Consider the following 24693-nt stretch of genomic DNA (forward strand, 5'->3'; position numbering starts at 1 on the left):
CCTGTGTCACATCTGAGTAACAGGTGACATTATTACTATTATAGCTCAGCTGTCTGCTAACTGTGTCACTTCTGAGTAACAGGTGACATTATTACTATTATAGCTCAGCTGTCTGGTAACTGTGTCACTTCTGAGTAACAGGTGACATTATTACTATTATAGCTCAGCTGTCTACCTGTGTCACTTCTGAGTAACAGGTGACATTATTACTATTATAGCTCAGCTGTCTGCTACCTGTGTCACTTCTGAGTAACAGGTGACATTATTACTATTATAGCTCAGCTGTCTGCTACCTGTGTCACTTCTGAGTAACAGGTGACATTATTACTATTATAGCTCAGCTGTCTGCTACCTGTGTCACTTCTGAGTAACAGGTGACATTATTACTATTATAGCTCAGCTGTCTGCTGTGTTACTTCTGAGTAACAGGTGACATTATTACTATTATAGCTCAGCTGTCTGCTACCTGTGTCACTTCTGAGTAACAGGTGACATTATTACTATTATAGCTCAGCTGTCTGCTACCTGTGTCACTTCTGAGTAACAGCTGACATTATTACTATTATAGCTCAGCTGTCTGCTGTGTTACTTCTGAGTAACAGGTGACATTATTACTATTATAGCTCAGCTGTCTGCTACCTGTGTCACTTCTGAGTAACAGGTGACATTATTACTAATATAGCTCAGCTGTCTGCTACCTGTGTTACTTCTGAGTAACAGGTGACATTATTACTATTATAGCTCAGCTGTCTGCTACCTGTGTCACTTCTGAGTAACAGGTGACATTATTACTATTATAGCTCAGCTGTCTGCTACCTGTGTCACTTCTGAGTAACAGGTGACATTATTACTATTATAGCTCAGCTGTCTGCTACCTGTGTCACTTCTGAGTAACAGGTGACATTATTACTATTATATCTCAACTGTCTGATACCTGTGCCACATCTGAGTAACAGGTGACATTATTACTATTATAGCTCAGCTGTCTGCTACCTGTGTCACTTCTGAGTAACAGGTGACATTATTACTATTATAGCTCAGCTGTCTGGTACCTGTGTCACTTCTGAGTAACAGGTGACATTATTACTATTATAGCTCAGCTGTCTGTACCTGTGTCACATCTGAGTAACAGGTGACATTATTACTATTATAGCTCAGCTGTCTGCTACCTGTGTCACTTCTGAGTAACAGGTGACATTATTACTATTATAGCTCAGCTGTCTGCTACCTGTGTCACTTCTGAGTAACAGGTGACATTATTACTATTATAGCTCAGCTGTCTGCTACCTGTGTCACTTCTGAGTAACAGGTGACATTATTACTATTATAGCTCAGCTGTCTGCTACTGTGTCACTTCTGAGTAACAGGTGACATTATTACTATTATAGCTCAGCTGTCTGCTACCTGTGTCACTTCTGAGTAACAGGTGACATTATTACTATTATAGCTCAGCTGTCTGCTACCTGTGTCACTTCTGAGTAACAGGTGACATTATTACTATTATAGCTCAGCTGTCTGCTGTGTTACTTCTGAGTAACAGGTGACATTATTACTATTATAGCTCAGCTGTCTGCTACCTGTGTCACTTCTGAGTAACAGGTGACATTATTACTATTATAGCTCAGCTGTCTGCTACCTGTGTCACTTCTGAGTAACAGGTGACATTATTACTATTATAGCTCAGCTGTTTGCTACCTGTGTCACTTCTGAGTAACAGGTGACATTATTACTATTATAGCTCAGCTGTCTGCTACCTGTGTCACTTCTGAGTAACAGGTGACATTATTACTATTATAGCTCAGCTGTCTGCTACCTGTGTCACTTCTGAGTAACAGGTGACATTATTACTATTATAGCTCAGCTGTCTGCTACCTGTGTCACTATCTGAGTAACAGGTGGACATTATAACTAATTATAGCTCAGCAGTCTGGCTACCTGTGTCACTATCTGAGTAACAGTGTGACATGGATAACTATTATAGCTCAGCTGACTCTACCTGTGTCCTTCTTGAGTAACATGGTGACATTATTTACTATTATAGCTCAGCTGTCTGCTACCTGTGTCCATTCTGAGTAACAGGTGACATTATTACAATATAGCTCAGCTGTCTGCTACCTGTTGTCACATCTGGGAGGTAACAGGTGGACATAATTACTATTTATAGCTCAGCTGACTGCTACCAGTGATCACTTTCTGAGTAACAAGGTGACATTATTACTATTATAGCTCAGCTGTCATCTAGCTACCTAGTGTCACTTCTGGAGTAACAGAGTGACAGTATTACTAATAAAGCTCAGCTGTCTGCTAGCCTGTTACCATCTTCTGGTAACAGGTGACCATATATTACTATTATAGCTCAGCTGTCTGCTACCTGTGTCACTTCTGAAGTGACAGGTGACATTATTACTATTATAGCTCAGCTGTCTGCTACCTGTGTCACTTCTGAGTAACAGGTGACATTATTACTATTATAGCTCAGCTGTCTGCTTACCTGTGTCACTTCTGAGTAACAGGTGACATTATTACTATTATAGCTCAGCTGTCTGCTACCTGTGTCACTTCTGAGTAACAGGTGACATTATTACTATTATAGCTCAGCTGTCTGCTACCTGTGTCACTTCTGAGTAACAGGTGACATTATTACTATTATAGCTCAGCTGTCTGCTACCTGTGTCACTTCTGAGTAACAGGTGACATTATTACTATTATAGCTCAGCTGTCTGCTACCTGTGTCACTTCTGAGTAACAGGTGACATTATTACTATTATAGCTCAGCAGTCTGCTCTGTGTCACTTCTGAGTAACAGGTGACATTATTACTATTATAGCTCAGCTGTCTGCTACCTGTGTCACTTCTGAGTAACAGGTGACATTATTACTATTATAGCTCAGCTGTCTGCTACCTGTGTTACTTCTGAGTAACAGGTGACATTATTACTATTATAGCTCAGCTGTCTGCTACCTGTGTCACTTCTGAGTAACAGGTGACATTATTACTATTATAGCTCAGCTGTCTGCTACCTGTGTCACTTCTGAGTAACAGGTGACATTATTACTATTATAGCTCAGCTGTCTGCTACCTGTGTCACTTCTGAGTAACAGGTGACATTATTACTGTTATAGCTCAGCTGTCTGCTACTGTGTCACTTCTGAGTAACAGGTGACATTATTACTATTATAGCTCAGCTGTCTGCTACCTGTGTCACTTCTGAGTAACAGGTGACATTATTACTATTATAGCTCAGCTGTCTGCTACCTGTGTCACTTCTGAGTAACAGGTGACATTATTACTATTATAGCTCAGCTGTCTGCTACCAGTGTCACCTCTGAGTAACAGGTGACATTATTACTATTATAGCTCAGCTGTCTGCTACCTGTGTCACTTCTGAGTAACAGGTGACATTATTACTAATATAGCTCAGCTGTCTGCTACCTGTGTCACTTCTGAGTAACAGGTGACATTATTACTATTATAGCTCAGCTGTCTGCTAACTGTGTCACCTCTGAGTAACAGGTGACATTATTACTATTATAGCTCAGCTGTCTGCTACCTGTGCCACTTCTGAGTAACAGGTGACATTATTACTATTATAGCTCAGCTGTCTGCTACCTGTGTCACTTCTGAGTAACAGGTGACATTATTACTATTATAGCTCAGCTGTCTGCTACCTGTGTCACTTCTGAGTAACAGGTGACATTATTACTATTATAGCTCAGCTGTCTGCTACCTGTGTCACTTCTGAGTAACAGGTGACATTATTACTATTATAGCTCAGCTGTCTGCTACCTGTGTCACTTCTGAGTAACAGGTGACATTATTACTATTATAGCTCAGCTGTCTGCTACCTGTGTCACTTCATTTGAGTAACAGGTGACTATTATTACTATTATAGCTCAGCTGTCTGCTACCTGTGTCACTTTCTGAGTAACAGGTGACATTATTACTATTATAGCTCAGCTGTCTGCTACCTGTGTCACTTCTGAGTAACAGGTGACATTATTACTATTATAGCTCAGCTGTCTGCTACCTGTGTCACTTCTGAGTAACAGGTGACATTATTACTATTATAGCTCAGCTGTCTGCTACCTGTGTCACTTCTGAGTAACAGGTGACATTATTACTAATATAGCTCAGCTGTCTGCTACCTGTGTCACTTCTGAGTAACAGGTGACATTATTACTATTATAGCTCAGCTGTCTGCTACCTGTGTCACTTCTGAGTAACAGGTGACATTATTACTATTATAGCTCAGCTGTCTGCTACCTGTGTCACTTCTGAGTAACAGGTGACATTATTACTATTATAGCTCAGCTGTCTGCTACCTGTGTCACTTCTGAGTAACAGGTGACATTATTACTATTATAGCTCAGCTGTCTGCTACCTGTGTCACTTCTGAGTAACAGGTGACATTATTACTATTATAGCTCAGCTGTCTGCTACCTGTGTCACTTCTGAGTAACAGGTGACATTATTACTATTATAGCTCAGCTGTCTGCTACCTGTGTCACTTCTGAGTAACAGGTGACATTATTACTATTATAGCTCAGCTGTCTGCTAACTGTGTCACTTCTGAGTAACAGGTGACATTATTACTATTATAGCTCAGCTGTCTGCTACCTGTGTCACTTCTGAGTAACAGGTGACATTATTACTATTATAGCTCAGCTGTCTGCTACCTGTGTCACTTCTGAGTAACAGGTGACATTATTACTATTATAGCTCAGCTGTCTGCTACCTGTGTCACTTCTGAGTAACAGGTGACATTATTACTATTATAGCTCAGCTGTCTGCTACCTGTGTCACTTCTGAGTAACAGGGTGACATTATTACTATTATAGCTCAGCTGTCTGCTGTGTCACTTCTGAGTAACAGGTGACATTATTACTATTATAGCTCAGCTGTCTGCTACCTGTGTCACTTCTGAGTAACAGGTGACATTATTACTATTATAGCTCAGCTGTCTGCTACCTGTGTCACTTCTGAGTAACAGGTGACATTATTACTATTATAGCTCAGCTGTCTGCTACCTGTGTCACTTCTGAGTAACAGGTGACATTATTACTATTATAGCTCAGCTGTCTGCTACCTGTGTCACTTCTGAGTAACAGGTGACATTATTACTATTATAGCTCAGCTGTGTGCTGTGTCACTTCTGAGTAACAGGTGACATTATTACTATTATAGCTCAGCTGTCTGCTACCTGTGTCACTTCTGAGTAACAGGTGACATTATTACTATTATAGCTCAGCTGTCTGCTAACAGTGTCACCTCTGCGTAACAGGTGACATTATTACTAATATAGCTCAGCTGTCTGCTACCTGTGTCACTTCTGAGTAACAGGTGACATTATTACTAATATAGCTCAGCTGTCTGCTACCTGTGTCACTTCTGAGTAACAGGTGACATTATTACTATTATAGCTCAGCTGTCTGCTAACAGTGTCACCTCTGCGTAACAGGTGACATTATTACTATTATAGCTAAACTGTCTGCTACCTGTGCCACTTCTGAGTAACAGGTGACATTATTACTATTATAGCTCAGCTGTCTGCTACCTGTGTCACTTCTGAGTAACAGGTGACATTATAACTATTATAGCTCAGCTGTCTGCTACCTGTGTCACTTCTGAGTAACAGGTGACATTATTACTATTATAGCTCAGCTGTCTGCTACCTGTGTCACTTCTGAGTAACAGGTGACATTATTACTATTATAGCTCAGCTGTCTGCTACCTGTGTCACTTCTGAGTAACAGGTGACATTATTACTATTATAGCTCAGCTGTCTGCTACCTGTGTCACTTCTATTTGAGTAACAGGTGATATTATTATTATTATTATAGCTCAGCTGTCTGCTACCTGTGTCATTTCTGAGTAAACAGGTGACATTATTACTATTATAGCTCAGCTGTCTGCTACCTGTGTCACTTCTGAGTAACAGGTGACATTATTACTATTATAGCTCAGCTGTCTGCTACCTGTGTCACTTCTGAGTAACAGGTGACATTATTACTATTATAGCTCAGCTGTCTGATACCTGTGTCACTTCTGAGTAACAGGTGACATTATTACTATTATAGCTCAGCTGTCTGATACCTGTGTCACTTCTGAGTAACAGGTGACATTATTACTATTATAGCTCAGCTGTCTGCTACCTGTGTCACTTCTGAGTAACAGGTGACATTATTACTATTATAGCTCAGCTGTATGCTACCTGTGTCACTTCTGAGTAACAGGTGACATTATTACTATTATAGCTCAGCTGTTTGCTACCTGTGTCACTTCTGAGTAACAGGTGACATTATTACTATTATAGCTCAGCTGTCTGCTACCTGTGTCACTTCTGAGTAACAGGTGACATTATTACTATTATAGCTCAGCTGTCTGCTACCTGTGTCACTTCTGAGTAACAGGTGACATTATTACTATTATAGCTCAGCTGTCTGCTACCTGTGTCACTTCTGAGTAACAGGTGACATTATTACTATTATAGCTCAGCTGTCTGATACCTGTGTCACATCTGAGTAACAGGTGACATTATTACTATTATAGCTCAGCTGTCTGCTACCTGTGTCACTTCTGAGTAACAGGTGACATTATTACTATTATAGCTCAGCTGTCTGCTACCTGTGTCACTTCTGAGTAACAGGTGACATTATTACTATTATAGCTCAGCTGTCTGCTAACTGTGTCACTTCTGAGTAACAGGTGACATTAATACTATTATAGCTCAGCTGTCTGCTACCTGTGTCACTTCTGAGTAACAGGTGACATTAATACTATTATAGCTCAGCTGTCTGCTACCTGTGTCACTTCTAAGTAACAGGTGACATTAATACGATTATAGCTCAGCTGTCTGCTACCTGTGTCACTTCTGAGTAACAGGTGACATTATTACTATTATAGCTCAGCTGTCTGCTACCTGTGTCACTTCTGAGTAACAGGTGACATTATTACTATTATAGCTCAGCTGTCTGCTACCTGTGTCACTTCTGAGTAACAGGTGACATTATTACTATTATAGCTCAGCTGTCTACCTGTGTCACTTCTGAGTAAACAGGTGACATTATTACTATTATAGCTCAGCTGTCTGCTAACTGTGTCACTGCTGAGTAACAGGTGACATTATTACTATTATAGCTCAGCTGTCTGCTACCTGTGACACTTCTGAGTAAACAGGTGACATTATTACTATTATAGCTCAGCTGTCTGCTAACTGTGTCACTGCTGAGTAACAGGTGACATTATTACTATTATAGCTCAGCTGTCTGCTACCTGTGTCACTTCTGAGTAACAGGTGACATTATTACTATTAAAGCTCAGCTGTCTGCTACCTGTGTCACTTCTGAGTAACAGGTGACATTATTACTATTATAGCTCAGCTGGCTGCTACCTGTGTCACTTCTGAGTAACAGGTGACATTATTACTATTAAAGCTCAGCTGGCTGCTATCTGTGTCACTTCTGAGTAACAGGTGACATTATTACTATTATAGCTAAGCTGTCTGCTACCTGTGTCCCTTCTGAGTAACAGGTGACATTATTACTATTATAGCTCAGCTGTCTGCCACCTGTGTCATATCTGAGTAACAGGTGACATTATTACTATTATAGCTCAGCTGTCTGCTACCTGTGTCACTTCTGAGTAACAGGTGACATTATTACCATTATAGCTCATAGTGATGCACCGAAATGGAAATTCTGGACCGAAACCGAATCCGAAAATCCAGGATGCACTTAGCCGAAAACCGAAACAGAAACCGAAAATGTCTTTTTTTTCCAAATTATTTTAAAATATTTTTTTTTAGTTTTTTTGCATAATTAAACTATTTTATGAATGAATCTGAATTGAAAACCTTCAAGCCAATAAAATAAAATAAAATAAATTCACTTTTATTGAAAGCAACACACTAAAATTGGACAAAAATATCTTAAAACAATAATATGCTACACAATAATTTTACCAAGAACAAAAAAAACAATAATGCCATTTTCAGCCAAAATGTTTCTGCGAACAAATTTCGGTGCATCCCTACTTAAAACAACATTAAATATCAATTTACTGTATTATTCTGTATTTAGTTCTGTGTAACAGAATCAGATTTAACAGTATTTTTTTTTACCAATTATCCAAATAATGTATAGTCCTAGAAAACTATTATTATATGAGAAACAGTAAGTCAAGTAATGAACTCACACCGCACCTCTAGGTTGGCATCAAATTTGAAATATGCTACACAATAATTTTACCGAAAATAACAGGCAAAAAAAAAACGAAAACCGAAATAGCACTAGCACAAGTAATACACAGTTGTGTGACCCTTGTTACTGTATATTACACAGTAATAGCACTAACAGAGGTAATACACAGTTATATTACCTTGTTACAGTATATTACACAGTAATAGCACTAGCACAAGTAATACACAGTTATATATCCCTTGTTACAGTATATTACACAGTAATAGCACTAGCACAAATAATACACAGTTATATGTCCCTTGTTATTGTATATTACACAGTAATTGCACTAGCACAAGTAATACACAGTTATGTGTCCCATGTTACTGTATATCACACAGAAATAGCACTAGCACAAGTAATACACAGTTATATATCTCTTGTTACAGTATATTACATAGTAATAGCACTAGCACAAGTAATACAGTTATATGTCCCTTGTTACTGTATATTACATAGTAATAGCACTAGCACATGAAATACACAGTTATATGTCCCTTGTTACAGAATATTACACAGTAATAGCACTAGCACAAGTAATACAGTTATATGTCCCTTGTTACAGTATATTACATAGTAATAGCACTAGCACAAGTAATACAGTTATATGTCCCTTGTTACAGTATATTACATAGTAATAGCACTAGCACAAGAAATATAGTTATATGTCCCTTGTTACTGTATATTACATATTAATAGCACTAGCACAAGTAATACACAGTTATATGTCCCTTGTTACAGTATATTACATAGTAATAGCACTAGCACAAGTAATACACAGTTATATATCCCTTGTTACTGTATATTACTAATAGCACTAGCACAAGTAATACACAGTTATATGTCGCTTGTTACTGTATATTACACAGTAATAGCACTAGCACAAGTAATACACAGTTATATGTCCCTTGTTACAGTATATTACATAGTAATAGCACTAGCACAAGTAATACACAGTTATATATCCCTTGTTACAGTATATTACACAGTAATAGCATTAGCACAAGTAATACACAGTTATATATCCCTTGTTACAGTATATTACACAGTAATAGCACTGGCATTAGTAATAAACAGTTATATGTCCCTTGTTACAGTATATTACACAGTAATAGCACTAGCACAAGTAATACACAGTTATATGTCCCTTGTTACTGTATATTACACAGTAGTAGCACTAGCACAAGTAATACACAGTTATATGTCCCTTGTTACAGTATATTACACAGTAATAGCACTAGCACAAGTAATACACAGTTGTGTGACCCTTGTTACAGTATATTACACAGTAATAGCACTGGCATTAGTAATACACAGTTATGTGTCCCTTGTTACAGTATATTACATAGTAAAAGTACTAGCACAAGTAATACACTGTTATATGTCCCTTGTTACAGTATATTACATAGTAAAAGCACTAGCACAAGTAATATACAGTTATATGTCCCTTGTTACAGTATATTACACAGTAATAGCTTGTGATGCACCGAAATGGAAATTCTGGACCGAAACCGAATCCGAAAATCCAGGATGCACTTAGCCGAAAACCGAAACCGAAAATGTCTTTTTTTCCAAATTATTTTAAAATATTTTTTTTTAGTTTTTTTGCATAATTAAACTATTTTATGAATGAATCTGAATTGAAAACCTTCAAGCCAATAAAATAAAATAAAATAAATTCACTTTTATTGAAAGCAACACACTAAAATTGGACAAAAATATCTTAAAACAATAATATGCTACACAATAATTTTACCAAGAACAAAAAAACAATAATGCCATTTTCAGCCAAAATGTTTCTGCGAACAAATTTCGGTGCATCCCTACTTAAAACAACATTAAATATCAATTTACTGTATTATTCTGTATTTAGTTCTGTGTAACAGAATCAGATTTAACAGTATTTTTTTTTACCAATTATCCAAATAATGTATAGTCCTAGAAAACTATTATTATATGAGAGACAGTAAGTCAAGAAATGAACTCACACCGCACCTCTAGGTTGGCATCAAATTTGAAATATGCTACACAATAATTTTACCGAAAATAACAGGCAAAAAAAACCGAAAACCGAAATAGCCAAAAATGCAATTTTCGGATGAAACGTTTCTGCGGCCGAAATTTCGGTGCATCCCTAATAGCTCAGCTGTCTGCTGTGTCACTTCTGAGTAACAGGGACATTATTACTATTATAGCTCAGCTGTCTGCTACCTGTGTCACTTCTGAGTAACAGGTGACATTATTACTATTATAGCTCAGCTGTCTGCTACCTGTGTCACTTCTGAGTAACCGGTGACATTATTACTATTATAGCTCAGCTGTCTGCTACCTAAGTCACTTCTATTTGAGTAACAGGTGACATTATTACTATTATAGCTCAGCTGTCTGCTACCCATGTCACTTCTGAGTAACAGGTGACATTATTACTATTATAGCTCAGCTGTCTGCTACCTGTGTCACTTCTGAGTAACAGGTGACATTATTACTATTATAGCTCAGCTGTCTGGTAACTGTGTCACTTCTGAGTAACAGGTGACATTATTACTATTATAGCTCAGCTGTCTGCTACCTGTGTCACTTCTGAGTAACAGGTGACATTATTACTATTATAGCTCAGCTGTCTGCTACCTGTGTCACTTCTGAGTAACAGGTGACATTATTACTATTATAGCTCAGCTGTCTGCTACCTGTGTCACTTCTGAGTAACAGGTGACATTATTACCATTATAGCTCAGCTGTCTGCTACCTGTGTCACTTCTGAGTAACAGGTGACATTATTACTATTATAGCTCAGCTGTCTGCTGTGTCACTTCTGAGTAACAGGTGACATTATTACTATTATAGCTCAGCTGTCTGCTACCTGTGTCACTTCTGAGTAACAGGTGACATTATTACTATTATAGCTCAGCTGTCTGCTACCTAAGTCACTTCTATTTGAGTAACAGGTGACATTATTACTATTATAGCTCAGCTGTTTGCTACCTGTGTCACTTCTGAGTAACAGGTGACATTATTACTATTATAGCTCAGCTGTCTGCTACCTGTGTCACTTCTGAGTAACAGGTGACATTATTACTATTATAGCTCAGCTGTCTGCTACCTGTGTCACTTCTGAGTAACAGGTGACATTATTACTATTATAGCTCAGCTGTCTGCTACCTGTGTCACTTCTGAGTAACAGGTGACATTATTACTATTATAGCTCAGCTGTCTGCTAACTGTGTCACTTCTGAGTAACAGGTGACATTATTACTATTATAGCTCAGCTGTCTGATACCTGTGTCACTTCTGAATAACAGGTGACATTATTACTATTATAGCTCAGCTGTCTACCTGTGTCACTTCTGAGTAAACAGGTGACATTATTACTATTATAGCTCAGCTGTGTGCTAACTGTGTCACTTCTGAGTAACAGGTGACATTATTACTATTATAGCTCAGCTGTCTGCTACCTGTGACACTTCTGAGTAACAGGTGACCTTATTACTATAATAGCTCAGCTGTCTACCTGTGTCACTTCTGAGTAACAGGTGACATTATTACTATTATAGCTTAGCTGTCTGCTACCTGTGTCACTTCTGAGTAACAGGTGACATTATTACTATTAAAGCTCAGCTGTCTGCTACCTGTGTCACTTCTGAGTAACAGGTGACATTATTACTATTAAAGCTCAGTTGTCTGCTACCTGTGTCACTTCTGAGTAACAGGTGACATTATTACTATTATAGCTCAGCTGTCTGCTACCTGTGTCACTTCTGAGTAACAGGTGACATTATTACTATTAAAGCTCAGCTGTCTGCTACCTGTGTCACTTCTGAGTAACAGGTGACATTATTACTATTATAGCTCAGCTGTCTGATACCTGTGTCACTTCTGAGTAACAGGTGACATTATTACTATTATAGCTCAGCTGTCTGCTACCTGTGTCACTTCTGAGTAACAGGTGACATTATTACTATTATAGCTCAGCTGTATGCTACCTGTGTCACTTCTGAGTAACAGGTGACATTATTACTATTATAGCTCAGCTGTTTGCTACCTGTGTCACTTCTGAGTAACAGGTGACATTATTACTATTATAGCTCAGCTGTCTGCTACCTGTGTCACTTCTGAGTAACAGGTGACATTATTACTATTATAGCTCAGCTGTCTGCTACCTGTGTCACTTCTGAGTAACAGGTGACGTTATTACTATTATAGCTCAGCTGTCTGCTACCTGTGTCACTTCTGAGTAACAGGTGACATTATTACTATTATAGCTCAGCTGTCTGATACCTGTGTCACATCTGAGTAACAGGTGACATTATTACTATTATAGCTCAGCTGTCTGCTACCTGTGTCACTTCTGAGTAACAGGTGACATTATTACTATTATAGCTCAGCTGTCTGCTACCTGTGTCACTTCTGAGTAACAGGTGACATTATTACTATTATAGCTCAGCTGTCTGCTAACTGTGTCACTTCTGAGTAACAGGTGACATTAATACTATTATAGCTCAGCTGTCTGCTACCTGTGTCACTTCTGAGTAACAGGTGACATTAATACTATTATAGCTCAGCTGTCTGCTACCTGTGTCACTTCTAAGTAACAGGTGACATTAATACGATTATAGCTCAGCTGTCTGCTACCTGTGTCACTTCTGAGTAACAGGTGACATTATTACTATTATAGCTCAGCTGTCTGCTACCTGTGTCACTTCTGAGTAACAGGTGACATTATTACTATTATAGCTCAGCTGTCTGCTACCTGTGTCACTTCTGAGTAACAGGTGACATTATTACTATTATAGCTCAGCTGTCTACCTGTGTCACTTCTGAGTAAACAGGTGACATTATTACTATTATAGCTCAGCTGTCTGCTAACTGTGTCACTGCTGAGTAACAGGTGACATTATTACTATTATAGCTCAGCTGTCTGCTACCTGTGACACTTCTGAGTAAACAGGTGACATTATTACTATTATAGCTCAGCTGTCTGCTAACTGTGTCACTGCTGAGTAACAGGTGACATTATTACTATTATAGCTCAGCTGTCTGCTACCTGTGTCACTTCTGAGTAACAGGTGACATTATTACTATTAAAGCTCAGCTGTCTGCTACCTGTGTCACTTCTGAGTAACAGGTGACATTATTACTATTATAGCTCAGCTGGCTGCTACCTGTGTCACTTCTGAGTAACAGGTGACATTATTACTATTAAAGCTCAGCTGGCTGCTATCTGTGTCACTTCTGAGTAACAGGTGACATTATTACTATTATAGCTAAGCTGTCTGCTACCTGTGTCACTTCGGAGTAACAGGTGACATTATTACTATTATAGCTCAGCTGTCTGCTACCTGTGTCCCTTCTGAGTAACAGGTGACATTATTACTATTATAGCTCAGCTGTCTGCTACCTGTGTCATATCTGAGTAAACAGGTGACATTATTACTATTATAGCTCAGCTGTCTGCTACCTGTGTCACTTCTGAGTAACAGGTGACATTATTACCATTATAGCTCAGCTGTCTGCTGTGTCACTTCTGAGTAACAGGGACATTATTACTATTATAGCTCAGCTGTCTGCTACCTGTGTCACTTCTGAGTAACAGGTGACATTATTACCATTATAGCTCAGCTGTCTGCTGTGTCACTTCTGAGTAACAGGTGACATTATTACTATTATAGCTCAGCTGTCTGCTACCTGTGTCACTTCTGAGTAACAGGTGACATTATTACTATTATAGCTCAGCTGTCTGCTACCTGTGTCACTTCTGAGTAACAGGTGACATTATTACTATTATAGCTCAGCTGTCTGCTACCTAAGTCACTTCTATTTGAGTAACAGGTGACATTATTACTATTATAGCTCAGCTGTCTGCTACCCGTGTCACTTCTGAGTAACAGGTGACATTATTACTATTATAGCTCAGCTGTCTGCTACCTGTGTCACTTCTGAGTAACAGGTGACATTATTACTATTATAGCTCAGCTGTCTGCTAACTGTGTCACTTCTGAGTAACAGGTGACATTATTACTATTATAGCTCAGCTGTCTGCTACCTGTGTCACTTCTGAGTAACAGGTGACATTATTACTATTATAGCTCAGCTGTCTGCTACCTGTGTCACTTCTGAGTAACAGGTGACATTATTACTATTATAGCTCAGCTGTCTGCTACCTGTGTCACTTCTGAGTAACAGGTGACATTATTACTATTATAGCTCAGCTGTCTGCTACCTGTGTCACTTCTGAGTAACAGGTGACATTATTACTATTATAGCTCAGCTGTCTGCTACCTGTGTCACTTCTGAGTAACAGGTGACATTATTACTATTATAGCTCAGCTGTCTGATACCTGTGTCACTTCTGAATAACAGGTGACATTATTACTATTATAGCTCAGCTGTCTACCTGTGTCACTTCTGAGTAAACAGGTGACATTATTACTATTATAGCTCAGCTGTCTGCTAACTGTGTCACTTCTGAGTAACAGGTGACATTATTACTATTAAAGCTCAGCTGTCTGCTACCTGTGTCACTTCTGAGTAACAGGTGACATTATTACTATTAAAGCTCAGTTGTCTGCTACCTGTGTCACTTCTGAGTAACAGGTGACATTATTACTATTATAGCTCAGCTGTCTGATACCTGTGTCACTTCTGAATAACAGGTGACATTATTACTATTATAGCTCAGCTGTCTACCTGTGTCACTTCTGAGTAAACAGGTGACATTATTACTATTATAGCTCAGCTGTGTGCTAACTGTGTCACTTCTGAGTAACAGGTGACATTATTACTATTATAGCTCAGCTGTCTGCTACCTGTGACACTTCTGAGTAACAGGTGACATTATTACTATAATAGCTCAGCTGTCTACCTGTGTCACTTCTGAGTAACAGGTGACATTATTACTATTATAGCTTAGCTGTCTGCTACCTGTGTCACTTCTGAGTAACAGGTGACATTATTACTATTAAAGCTCAGCTGTCTGCTACCTGTGTCACTTCTGAGTAACAGGTGACATTATTACTATTAAAGCTCAGTTGTCTGCTACCTGTGTCACTTCTGAGTAACAGGTGACATTATTACTATTATAGCTCAGCTGTCTGCTACCTGTGTCACTTCTGAGTAACAGGTGACATTATTACTATTAAAGCTCAGCTGTCTGCTACCTGTGTCACTTCTATTTGAGTAACAGGTGACATTATTACTATTATAACTCAGCTGTCTGCTACCTGTGTCACTTCGGAGTAACAGGTGACATTATTACTATTATAGCTCAGCTGTCTGCTACAGTAACAGGTGACATTATTACTATTATAGCTCAGCTGTCTGCTGTGTCACTTCTGAGTAACAGGTGACATTATTACTATTATAGCTCAGCTGTCTGCTACCAGTGTCCCTTCTGAGTAACAGGTGACATTTTTACTATTATAGCTCAGCTGTCTGCTACCTGTGGCCTAGATTTGGAGTTTGGCGGTAGCCGTGAAAACCAGCGTTAGAGGCTCCTAACGCTGGTTTTAGGCTAACTCCGATATTTGGAGTCACTCAAAATAGGGTCTAACGCTCACTTTTCAGCCGCGACTTTTCCATACCGCAGATCCCCTTACGTCAATTGCGTATCCTATCTTTTCAATGGGATCTTTCTAACTCCGGTATTTAGAGTCGTGTCTGAAGTGAGCGTTAGACATCTAACGACAAAACTCCAGCCGCAGGAAAAAAAGTCAGTAGTTAAGAGCTTTCTGGGCTAACGCCGGTTTATGAAGCTCTTAACTACTGTGCTCTAAAGTACACTAACACCCATAAACTACCTATGTACCCCTAAACCGAGGTCCCCCCACATCGCCGCCACTCGATTAAATTTTTTTAACCCCTAATCTGCCGACCGCCACCTACGTTATACTTATGTACCCCTAATCTGCTGCCCCTAACACCGCGACCCCTGTATTATATTTATTAACCCCTAACCTGCCCCCCACAACGTCGCAGCCAGCTACCTACAATAATTAACCCCTAATCTGCCGACCGCAAAGCGCCGCCACCTACGTTATCCTTATGTACCCCTAATCTGCTGCCCCTAACACCGCCGACCCCTATATTATATTTATTAACCCCTAATCTGCCCCCCACAACGTCGCAGCCAGCTACCTACAATATTTAAACCCTAATCTGCCGACCTCAAAGCGCCGCCACCTACGTTATCCTTATGTACCCCTAATCTGCTGCCACTAACACCGCCGACCCCTATATTATATTTATTAACCCCTAATCTGCCCCCCTCAATGTCGCCTCCACCTGCCTACACTTATTAACCCCTAATCTGCCTACCGGAGCTCACCGCTATTCTAATAAATGTATTAACCCCTAAAGCTAAGTCTAACCCTAACACTAACACCCCCCTAAATTAAATATAATTTTAATCTAACGAAATTAATTAACTCTTATTAAATAAATTATTCCTATTTAAAGATAAATACTTACCTGTAAAATAAATCCTAATATAGCTACAATATAAATTATAATTACATTGTAGCTATTTTAGGATTAATATTTATTTGACAGGCAACTTTGTAATTATTTTAACCAGGTACAATAGCTATTAAATAGTTAAGAACTATTTAATAGCTACCTAGTTAAAATAATTACAAAATTACCTGTAAAATAAATCCTAACCTAAATTACAATTAAACCTAACACTATACTATCATTAAATTAATTAAATAAAATACCTACAATTACCTACAATTAAACCTAACACTACACTATCAATAAATAAATTAAATACAATTCCTACAAATAACTACAATGAAATAAACTAACTAAAGTACAAAAAATAAAAAAGAACTAAGTTACAAAAAATAAAAAAATATTTACAAACATAAGAAAAATATTACAACAATTTTAAACTAATTACACCTACTCTAAGCCCCCTAATAAAATAACAAAGACCCCCAAAATAAAAAATGCCCTACCCTATTCTAAATTACTAAAGTTCAAAGCTCTTTTACCTTACCAGCCCTGAACAGGGCCCTTTGCGGGGCATGCCCCAAGAAGTTCAGCTCTTTTGCCTGTAAAAAAAAAACCATACAATACCCCCCCCCCAACATTACAACCCACCACCCACATACCCCTAATCTAACCCAAACCCCCCTTAAATAAACCTAACACTAAGCCCCTGAAGATCTTCCTACCTTATCTTCACCATACCAGGTTCACCGATCCGTCCTGAAGAGCTCCTCCGATGTCCTGATCCAAGCCCAAGCGGGGGGCTGAAGAGGTCCATGATCCGGCTGAAGTCTTCATCCATGCGGGAGCTGAAGAGGTCCATGATCCGGATGAAGTCTTCATCCAAGCGGGAGCTGAAGAGGTCCATGATCCGGAAGAAGTCTTCTATCAACGGCATCTTCAATCTTCTTTCTTCGGGAGCCATCATCTTCCATCCGACGCGGAACATCCTCTTCTCCCGACGCCTACTAGCTGAATGACGGTTCCTTTAAGGGACGTCATCCAAGATGGCGTCCCTCGAATTCCGATTGGCTGATAGGATTCTATCAGCCAATCGGAATTAAGGTAGGAATATTCTGATTGGCTGATGGAATCAGCCAATCAGAATCAAGTTCAATCCGATTGGCTGATCCAATCAGCCAATCAGATTGAGCTCGCATTCTATTGGCTGTTCCGATCAGCCAATAGAATGCGAGATCAATCTGATTGGCTGATTGGATCAGCCAATCGGATTGAACTTGATTCTGATTGGCTGATTCCATCAGCCAATCAGAATATTCCTACCTTAATTCCGATTGGCTGATAGAATCCTATCAGCCAATCGGAAATCGAGGGACGCCATCTTGGATGACGTCCCTTAAAGGAACCGTCATTCGGCTAGTAGGCGTCGGGAGAAGAGGATGTTCCGCGTCGGATGGAAGATGATGGCTCCCGAAGAAAGAAGATTGAAGATGCCGTTGATAGAAGACTTCATCCGGATCATGAACCTCTTCAGCTCCCGCTTGGATGAAGACTTCATCCGGATCATGGACCTCTTCAGCTCCCGCTTGGATGAAGACTTCAGCCGGATCATGGACCTCTTCAGCCCCCCGCTTGGGCTTGGATCAGGACATCGGAGGCGCTCTTCAGGACGGATCGGTGAACCTGGTATGGTGAAGATAAGGTAGGAAGATCTTCAGGGGCTTAGTGTTAGGTTTATTTAAGGGGGGTTTGGGTTAGATTAGGGGTATGTGGGTGGTGGGTTGTAATGTTGGGGGGGGGGGGTATTGTATGTTTTTTTTTTTTACAGGCAAAAGAGCTGAACTTCTTGGGGCATGCCCCGCAAAGGGCCCTGTTCAGGGCTGGTAAGGTAAAAGAGCTTTGAACTTTAGTAATTTAGAATAGGGTAGGGCATTTTTTATTTTGGGGGTCTTTGTTATTTTATTAGGGGGCTTAGAGTAGGTGTAATTAGTTTAAAATTGTTGTAATATTTTTCTTATGTTTGTAAATATTTTTTTATTTTTTGTAACTTAGTTCTTTTTTATTTTTTGTACTTTAGTTAGTTTATTTCATTGTAGTTATTTGTAGGAATTGTATTTAATTTATTTATTGATAGTGTAGTGTTAGGTTTAATTGTAGGTAATTGTAGGTATTTTATTTAATTAATTTAATGATAGTATAGTGTTAGGTTTAATTGTAACTTAGGTTAGGATTTATTTTACAGGTAATTTTGTAATTATTTTAACTAGGTAGCTATTAAATAGTTCTTAACTATTTAATAGCTATTGTACCTGGTTAAAATAATTACAAAGTTGCCTGTCAAATAAATATTAATCCTAAAATAGCTATAATATAATTATAATTTATACTGTAGCTATATTAGGATTTATTTTACAGGTAAGTATTTAGCTTTAAATAGGAATAATTTATTTAATAAGAGATAATTAATTTCGTTAGATGTAAATTATATTTAATTTAGGGGGGTGTTAGTGTTAGGGTTAGACTTAGCTGTAGGGGTTAATACATTTATTAGAATAGCGGTGAGCTCCAGTCGGCAGATTAGGGGTTAATACTATTTATTATAGGGTTAGTGAGGCGGATTAGGGGTTAATAAGTGTAGGCAGGTGGAGGCGACGTTGTGGGGGGCAGATTAGGGGTTAATAAATATAATATAGGGGTCGGCAATGTTAGGGCAGCAGATTAGGGGTACATAGGGATAATGTAAGTAGCGGCGGTTTACGGAGCGGCAGATTAGGGGTTAATAATAATATGCAGGGGTCAGCGATAGCGGGGGCGGCAGATTAGGGGTTAATAAGTGTAAGGTTAGGGGTCTTTAGACTCGGGGTACATGTTAGAGTGTTAGGTGCAGACGTAGAAAGTGTTTCCCCATAGCAAACAATGGGGCTGCGTTAGGAGCTGAACGCGGCTTTTTTGCAGGTGTTAGGTTTTTTTCAGCTCAAACAGCCCCATTGTTTTCTATGGGAGAATCGTGCACGAGCACGTTTTTGAGGCTGGCCGCTTGCGTAAGCAACTCTGGTATCGAGAGTTGAAGCTGCGTTAAATATGCTCTACGCTCCTTTTTTGGAGCCTAACGCAGCCTTTATGTGGACTCTCAATACCAGAGTTATTTTTATGGTGCGGCCAGAAAAAAGCCGGCGTTAGCTACGCGGGTCTTTACCGACAAAACTCCAAATCTAGGCCTGTGTCACTTCTGAGTAACAGGTGACATTATTACTATTATAGCTCAGCTGTCTGCTACCTGTGTCATTTCTGAGTAACAGGTGACATTATTACTATTATAGCTCAGCTGTCTGCTACCTGTGTCACTTCTGAGTAACGGTTGACATTATTACTATTATAGCTCAGCTGTCTGCTACCTGTGTCATTTCTGAGTAACAGGTGACATTATTACTATTATAGCTCAGCTGTCTGCTACCTGTGTCATTTCTGAGTAACAGGTGACATTATTACTATTATAGCTCAGCTGTCTGATACCTGTGTCACTTCTGAGTAACAGGTGAAATTATTACTATTATAGCTCAGCTGTCTGCTACCTGTGTCACTTCTGAGTAACAGGTGACATTATTACTATTATAGCTCAGCTGTCTGCTACCTGTGTCACTTCTGAGTAACAGGTGACATTATTACTATTATAGCTCAGCTGTCTGCTACCTGTGTCACTTCTGAGTAACAGGTGACATTATTACTATTATAGCTCAGCTGTCTGCTACCTGTGTCACTTCTATTTGAGTAACAGGTGACATTATTACTATTATAATAGCTCAGCTGTCTGCTACCTGTGTCACTTCTGAGTAACAGGTGACATTATTACTATTATAGCTCAGCTGTCTGCTACCTGTGTCACTTCTGAGTAACAGGTGACATTATTACTATTATAGCTCAGCTGTCTGCTACCTGTGTCACTTCTGAGTAACGGTTGACATTATTACTATTATAGCTCAGCTGTCTGCTACCTGTGTCACTTCTGAGTAACAGGTGACATTATTACTATTATAGCTCAGCTGTCTGCTACCTGTGTCATTTCTGAGTAACAGGTGACATTATTACTATTATAGCTCAGCTGTCTGATACCTGTGTCACTTCTGAGTAACAGGTGAAATTATTACTATTATAGCTCAGCTGTCTGCTACCTGTGTCACTTCTGAGTAACAGGTGACATTAATACTATTATAGCTCAGCTGTCTGCTACCTGTGTCACTTCTGAGTAACAGGTGACATTAATACTATTATAGCTCAGCTGTCTGCTACCTGTGTCACTTCTGAGTAACAGGTGACATTATTACTATTATAGCTCAGCTGTCTGCTACCTGTGTCACTTCTGAGTAACAGGTGACATTATTATTATTATAGCTCAGCTGTCTGCTACCTGTGTCACTTCTGAGTAACAGGTGACATTGTTACTATTATAGCTCAGCTGTCTGCTACCTGTATCACTTCTGAGTAACAGGTGACATTATTACTATTATAGCTCAGCTGTCTGCTACCTGTGTCACTTCTATTTGAGTAACAGGTGACATTATTACTATTATAGCTCAGCTGTCTGCTAACTGTGTCACTTCTGAGTAACAGGTGACATTATTACTATTATAGCTCAGCTGTCTGCTACCTGTGTCACTTCTGAGTAACAGGTGACATTATTACTATTATAGCTCAGCTGTCTGCTACCTGTGTTACTTCTGAGTAACAGGTGACATTATTACTATTATAGCTCAGCTGTCTGCTACCTGTGTCACTTCTGAGTAACAGGTGACATTATTACTATTATAGCTCAGCTGTCTGCTACCTGTGTCACTTCTGAGTAACAGGTGACATTATTACTATTATAGCTCAGCTGTCTGCTACCTGTGTTACTTCTGAGTAACAGGTGACATTATTACTATTATAGCTCAGCTGTCTGCTACCTGTGTCACTTCTGAGTAACAGGTGACATTATTACTATTATAGCTCAGCTGTCTGCTAACTGTGTCACTTCTGAGTAACAGGTGACATTATTACTATTATAGCTCAGCTGTCTGCTACCTGTGTTACTTCTGAGTAACAGGTGACATTATTACTATTATAGCTCAGCTGTCTGCTACCTGTGTCACTTCTGAGTAACAGGTGACATTATTACTATTATAGCTCAGCTGTCTGCTACCTTTGTCACTTCTGAGTAACAGGTGACATTATTACTATTATAGCTCAGCTGTCTGCTACCTGTGTCACTTCTGAGTAACAGGTGACATTATTACTATTATAGCTCAGCTGTCTGCTACCTGTGTCACTTCTGAGTAACAGGTGACATTATTACTATTATAGCTCAGCTGTCTGCTACCTGTGTCACTTCTGAGTAACAGGTGACATTATTACTATTATAGCTCAGCTGTCTGCTACCTGTGTCACTTCTGAGTAACAGGTGACATTATTACCATTATAGCTCAGCTGTCTGCTACCTGTGTCACTTCTGAGTAACAGGTGACATTATTACTATTATAGCTCAGCTGTCTGATACCTGTGTCACTTCTGAGTAACAGGTGACATTATTACTATTATAGCTCAGCTGTCTGCTACCTGTGTCACTTCTGAGTAACAGGTGACATTATTACTATTATAGCTCAGCTGTCTGCTACCTGTGTCACTTCTGAGTAACAGGTGACATTATTACTATTATAGCTCAGCTGTCTGCTACCTGTGTCACTTCTGAGTAACAGGTGACATTATTACTATTATAGCTCAGCTGTCTGCTACCTGTGTCACTTCTGAGTAACAGGTGACATTATTACTATTATAGCTCAGCTGTCTGCTACCTGTGTCACTTCTGAGTAACAGGTGACATTATTACTATTATAGCTCAGCTGTCTGCTACCTGTGTCACTTCTGAGTAACAGGTGACATTATTACTATTATAGCTCAGCTGTCTGCTACCTGTGTCACTTCTGAGTAACAGGTGACATTATTACTATTATAGCTCAGCTGTCTGCTACCTGTGTTACTTCTGAGTAACAGGTGACATTATTACTATTAAAGCTCAGTTGTCTGCTACCTGTGTCACTTCTGAGTAACAGGTGACATTATTACTATTATAGCTCAGCTGTCTGCTACCTGTGTTACTTCTGAGTAACAGGTGACATTATTACTATTATAGCTCAGCTGTCTGCTACCTGTGTCACTTCTGAGTAACAGGTGACATTATTACTATTATAGCTCAGCTGTCTGCTACCTGTGTCACTTCTGAGTAACAGGTGACATTATTACTATTATAGCTAAACTGTCTGCTACCTGTGTCACTTCTGAGTAACAGGTGACATTATTACTATTATAGCTCAGCTGTCTGCTACCTGTGTCACTTCTGAGTAACAGGTGACATTATTACTATTATAGCTCAGCTGTCTGCTAACTGTGTCACTTCTGAGTAACAGGTGACATTATTACTATTATAGCTCAGCTGTCTGCTACCTGTGTCACTTCTGAGTAACAGGTGACATTATTACTATTATAGCTCAGCTGTCTGCTACCTGTGTTACTTCTGAGTAACAGGTGACATTATTACTATTATAGCTCAGCTGTCTGCTACCTGTGTCACTTCTGAGTAACAGGTGACATTATTACTATTATAGCTCAGCTGTCTGCTACCTGTGTCACTTCTGAGTAACAGGTGACATTATTACTATTATAGCTCAGCTGTCTGCTACCTGTGTCACTTCTGAGTAACAGGTGACATTATTACTATTATAGCTCAGCTGTCTGCTACCTGTGTCACTTCTGAGTAAACAGGTGACATTATTACTATTATAGCTCAGCTGTCTGCTAACTGTGTCACTGCTGAGTAACAGGTGACATTATTACTATTATAGCTCAGCTGTCTGCTACCTGTGTCACTTCTGAGTAACAGGTGACATTATTACTATTATAGCTCAGCTGTCTGCTACCTGTGTCACTTCTGAGTAACAGGTGACATTATTACTATTATAGCTCAGCTGTCTGCTACCTGTGTCTCTCTCTCCTTCCCTCTATCTCCCTTCTCTCCCTCTGTCTCTCTCCCCTCCCTGCACGGCAGTAATAAAACATGTCTTCACTTTGCAGCCACTTTATTAACGAATTAGCACATATCGATTAACACTATGACAACACAGCTATGTCACTTGCATTACTATTATCCGACCTAGAGTAATAAGACATTGCAAGTTAACATCGATCAGTCTATAGTAATAATGATGTACTTGAACAAACTGAAATACTATTACATTGATATTAGCAAACCAGAGCAATAATTGTACCAACAAATCCATATTACTAGAAATGGTAAAACAAAAGTAATAAAATGCCTTTTCTGACATAACTACTGATATACAGCGTGAAGCTGATGGTTAGTGAGTGTGACACATGCTAATGTCTTGGTGAAGTCAGTGTGAGGGCTCATTACACTAACCGGTTTTATCACTTACCTCAGGTACACCGGTAACTACCGCAAACACTCAAACAGTGGCCTCTGTCACAGCCCCTCAGTGAGTCCCGTTAGTTTACCATAGAGTTTCGGAGGACCCGAGGACAGAGAGTCAACATTTTGCTATGCATTAACCAGAGTGACCTCCAAGGGGAGGGACTTCGTTTCCGCCATGTTTGTTGTGGTAATTACGAAGTGCAAGTGGTGTCATACTGTCAGTCCAATCAGGGACATAGTTTTATTGTGACTCTAAATTCAGCCAGAGTATGAAGAAATTCCACAACTAGCAAATGCAATGGGGTCAGTTTAATAATAATAATTGTACCAACAAATCCATATTACTAGAAATAGCAACAAAATACAAAAGCATTCTAATAATATTATATTTTGTATAATACAAAAACTTTAAATATTAATTATTTAAATTATTTAAAAAAAAAGTATTTTTGTATAATACAAAACTTTAAATATTTAATATTTAAATATTCTAATAATATTATATTTTGTATAATACAAAAACTTTCATGCAGTGTGCACTTTCAATCC

General features: G+C 39.0%; 1 protein-coding gene across 2 annotated transcripts in view; it reads right to left on the bottom strand.

The window, feature by feature from the left end:
- Positions 1–24228, bottom strand: part of B4GALT4 (beta-1,4-galactosyltransferase 4) — a 397258-nt gene extending 373030 nt beyond the window's left edge. The window contains exon 1 of one of the 2 annotated variants that reach the window (XM_053705849.1): positions 24149–24228. The gene's annotated coding sequence lies outside the window, so the exon portion shown is untranslated. The remainder of the gene's footprint in view (positions 1–24148) is intronic. The other variant, XM_053705850.1, reaches the window with a different exon arrangement.
- Between the last annotated feature and the right edge of the window lie 465 nt (positions 24229–24693).

This window comes from Bombina bombina, chromosome 3 (assembly GCF_027579735.1).
Source record: "Bombina bombina isolate aBomBom1 chromosome 3, aBomBom1.pri, whole genome shotgun sequence".
In the NCBI taxonomy this organism is placed as follows: domain Eukaryota; kingdom Metazoa; phylum Chordata; class Amphibia; order Anura; family Bombinatoridae; genus Bombina; species Bombina bombina.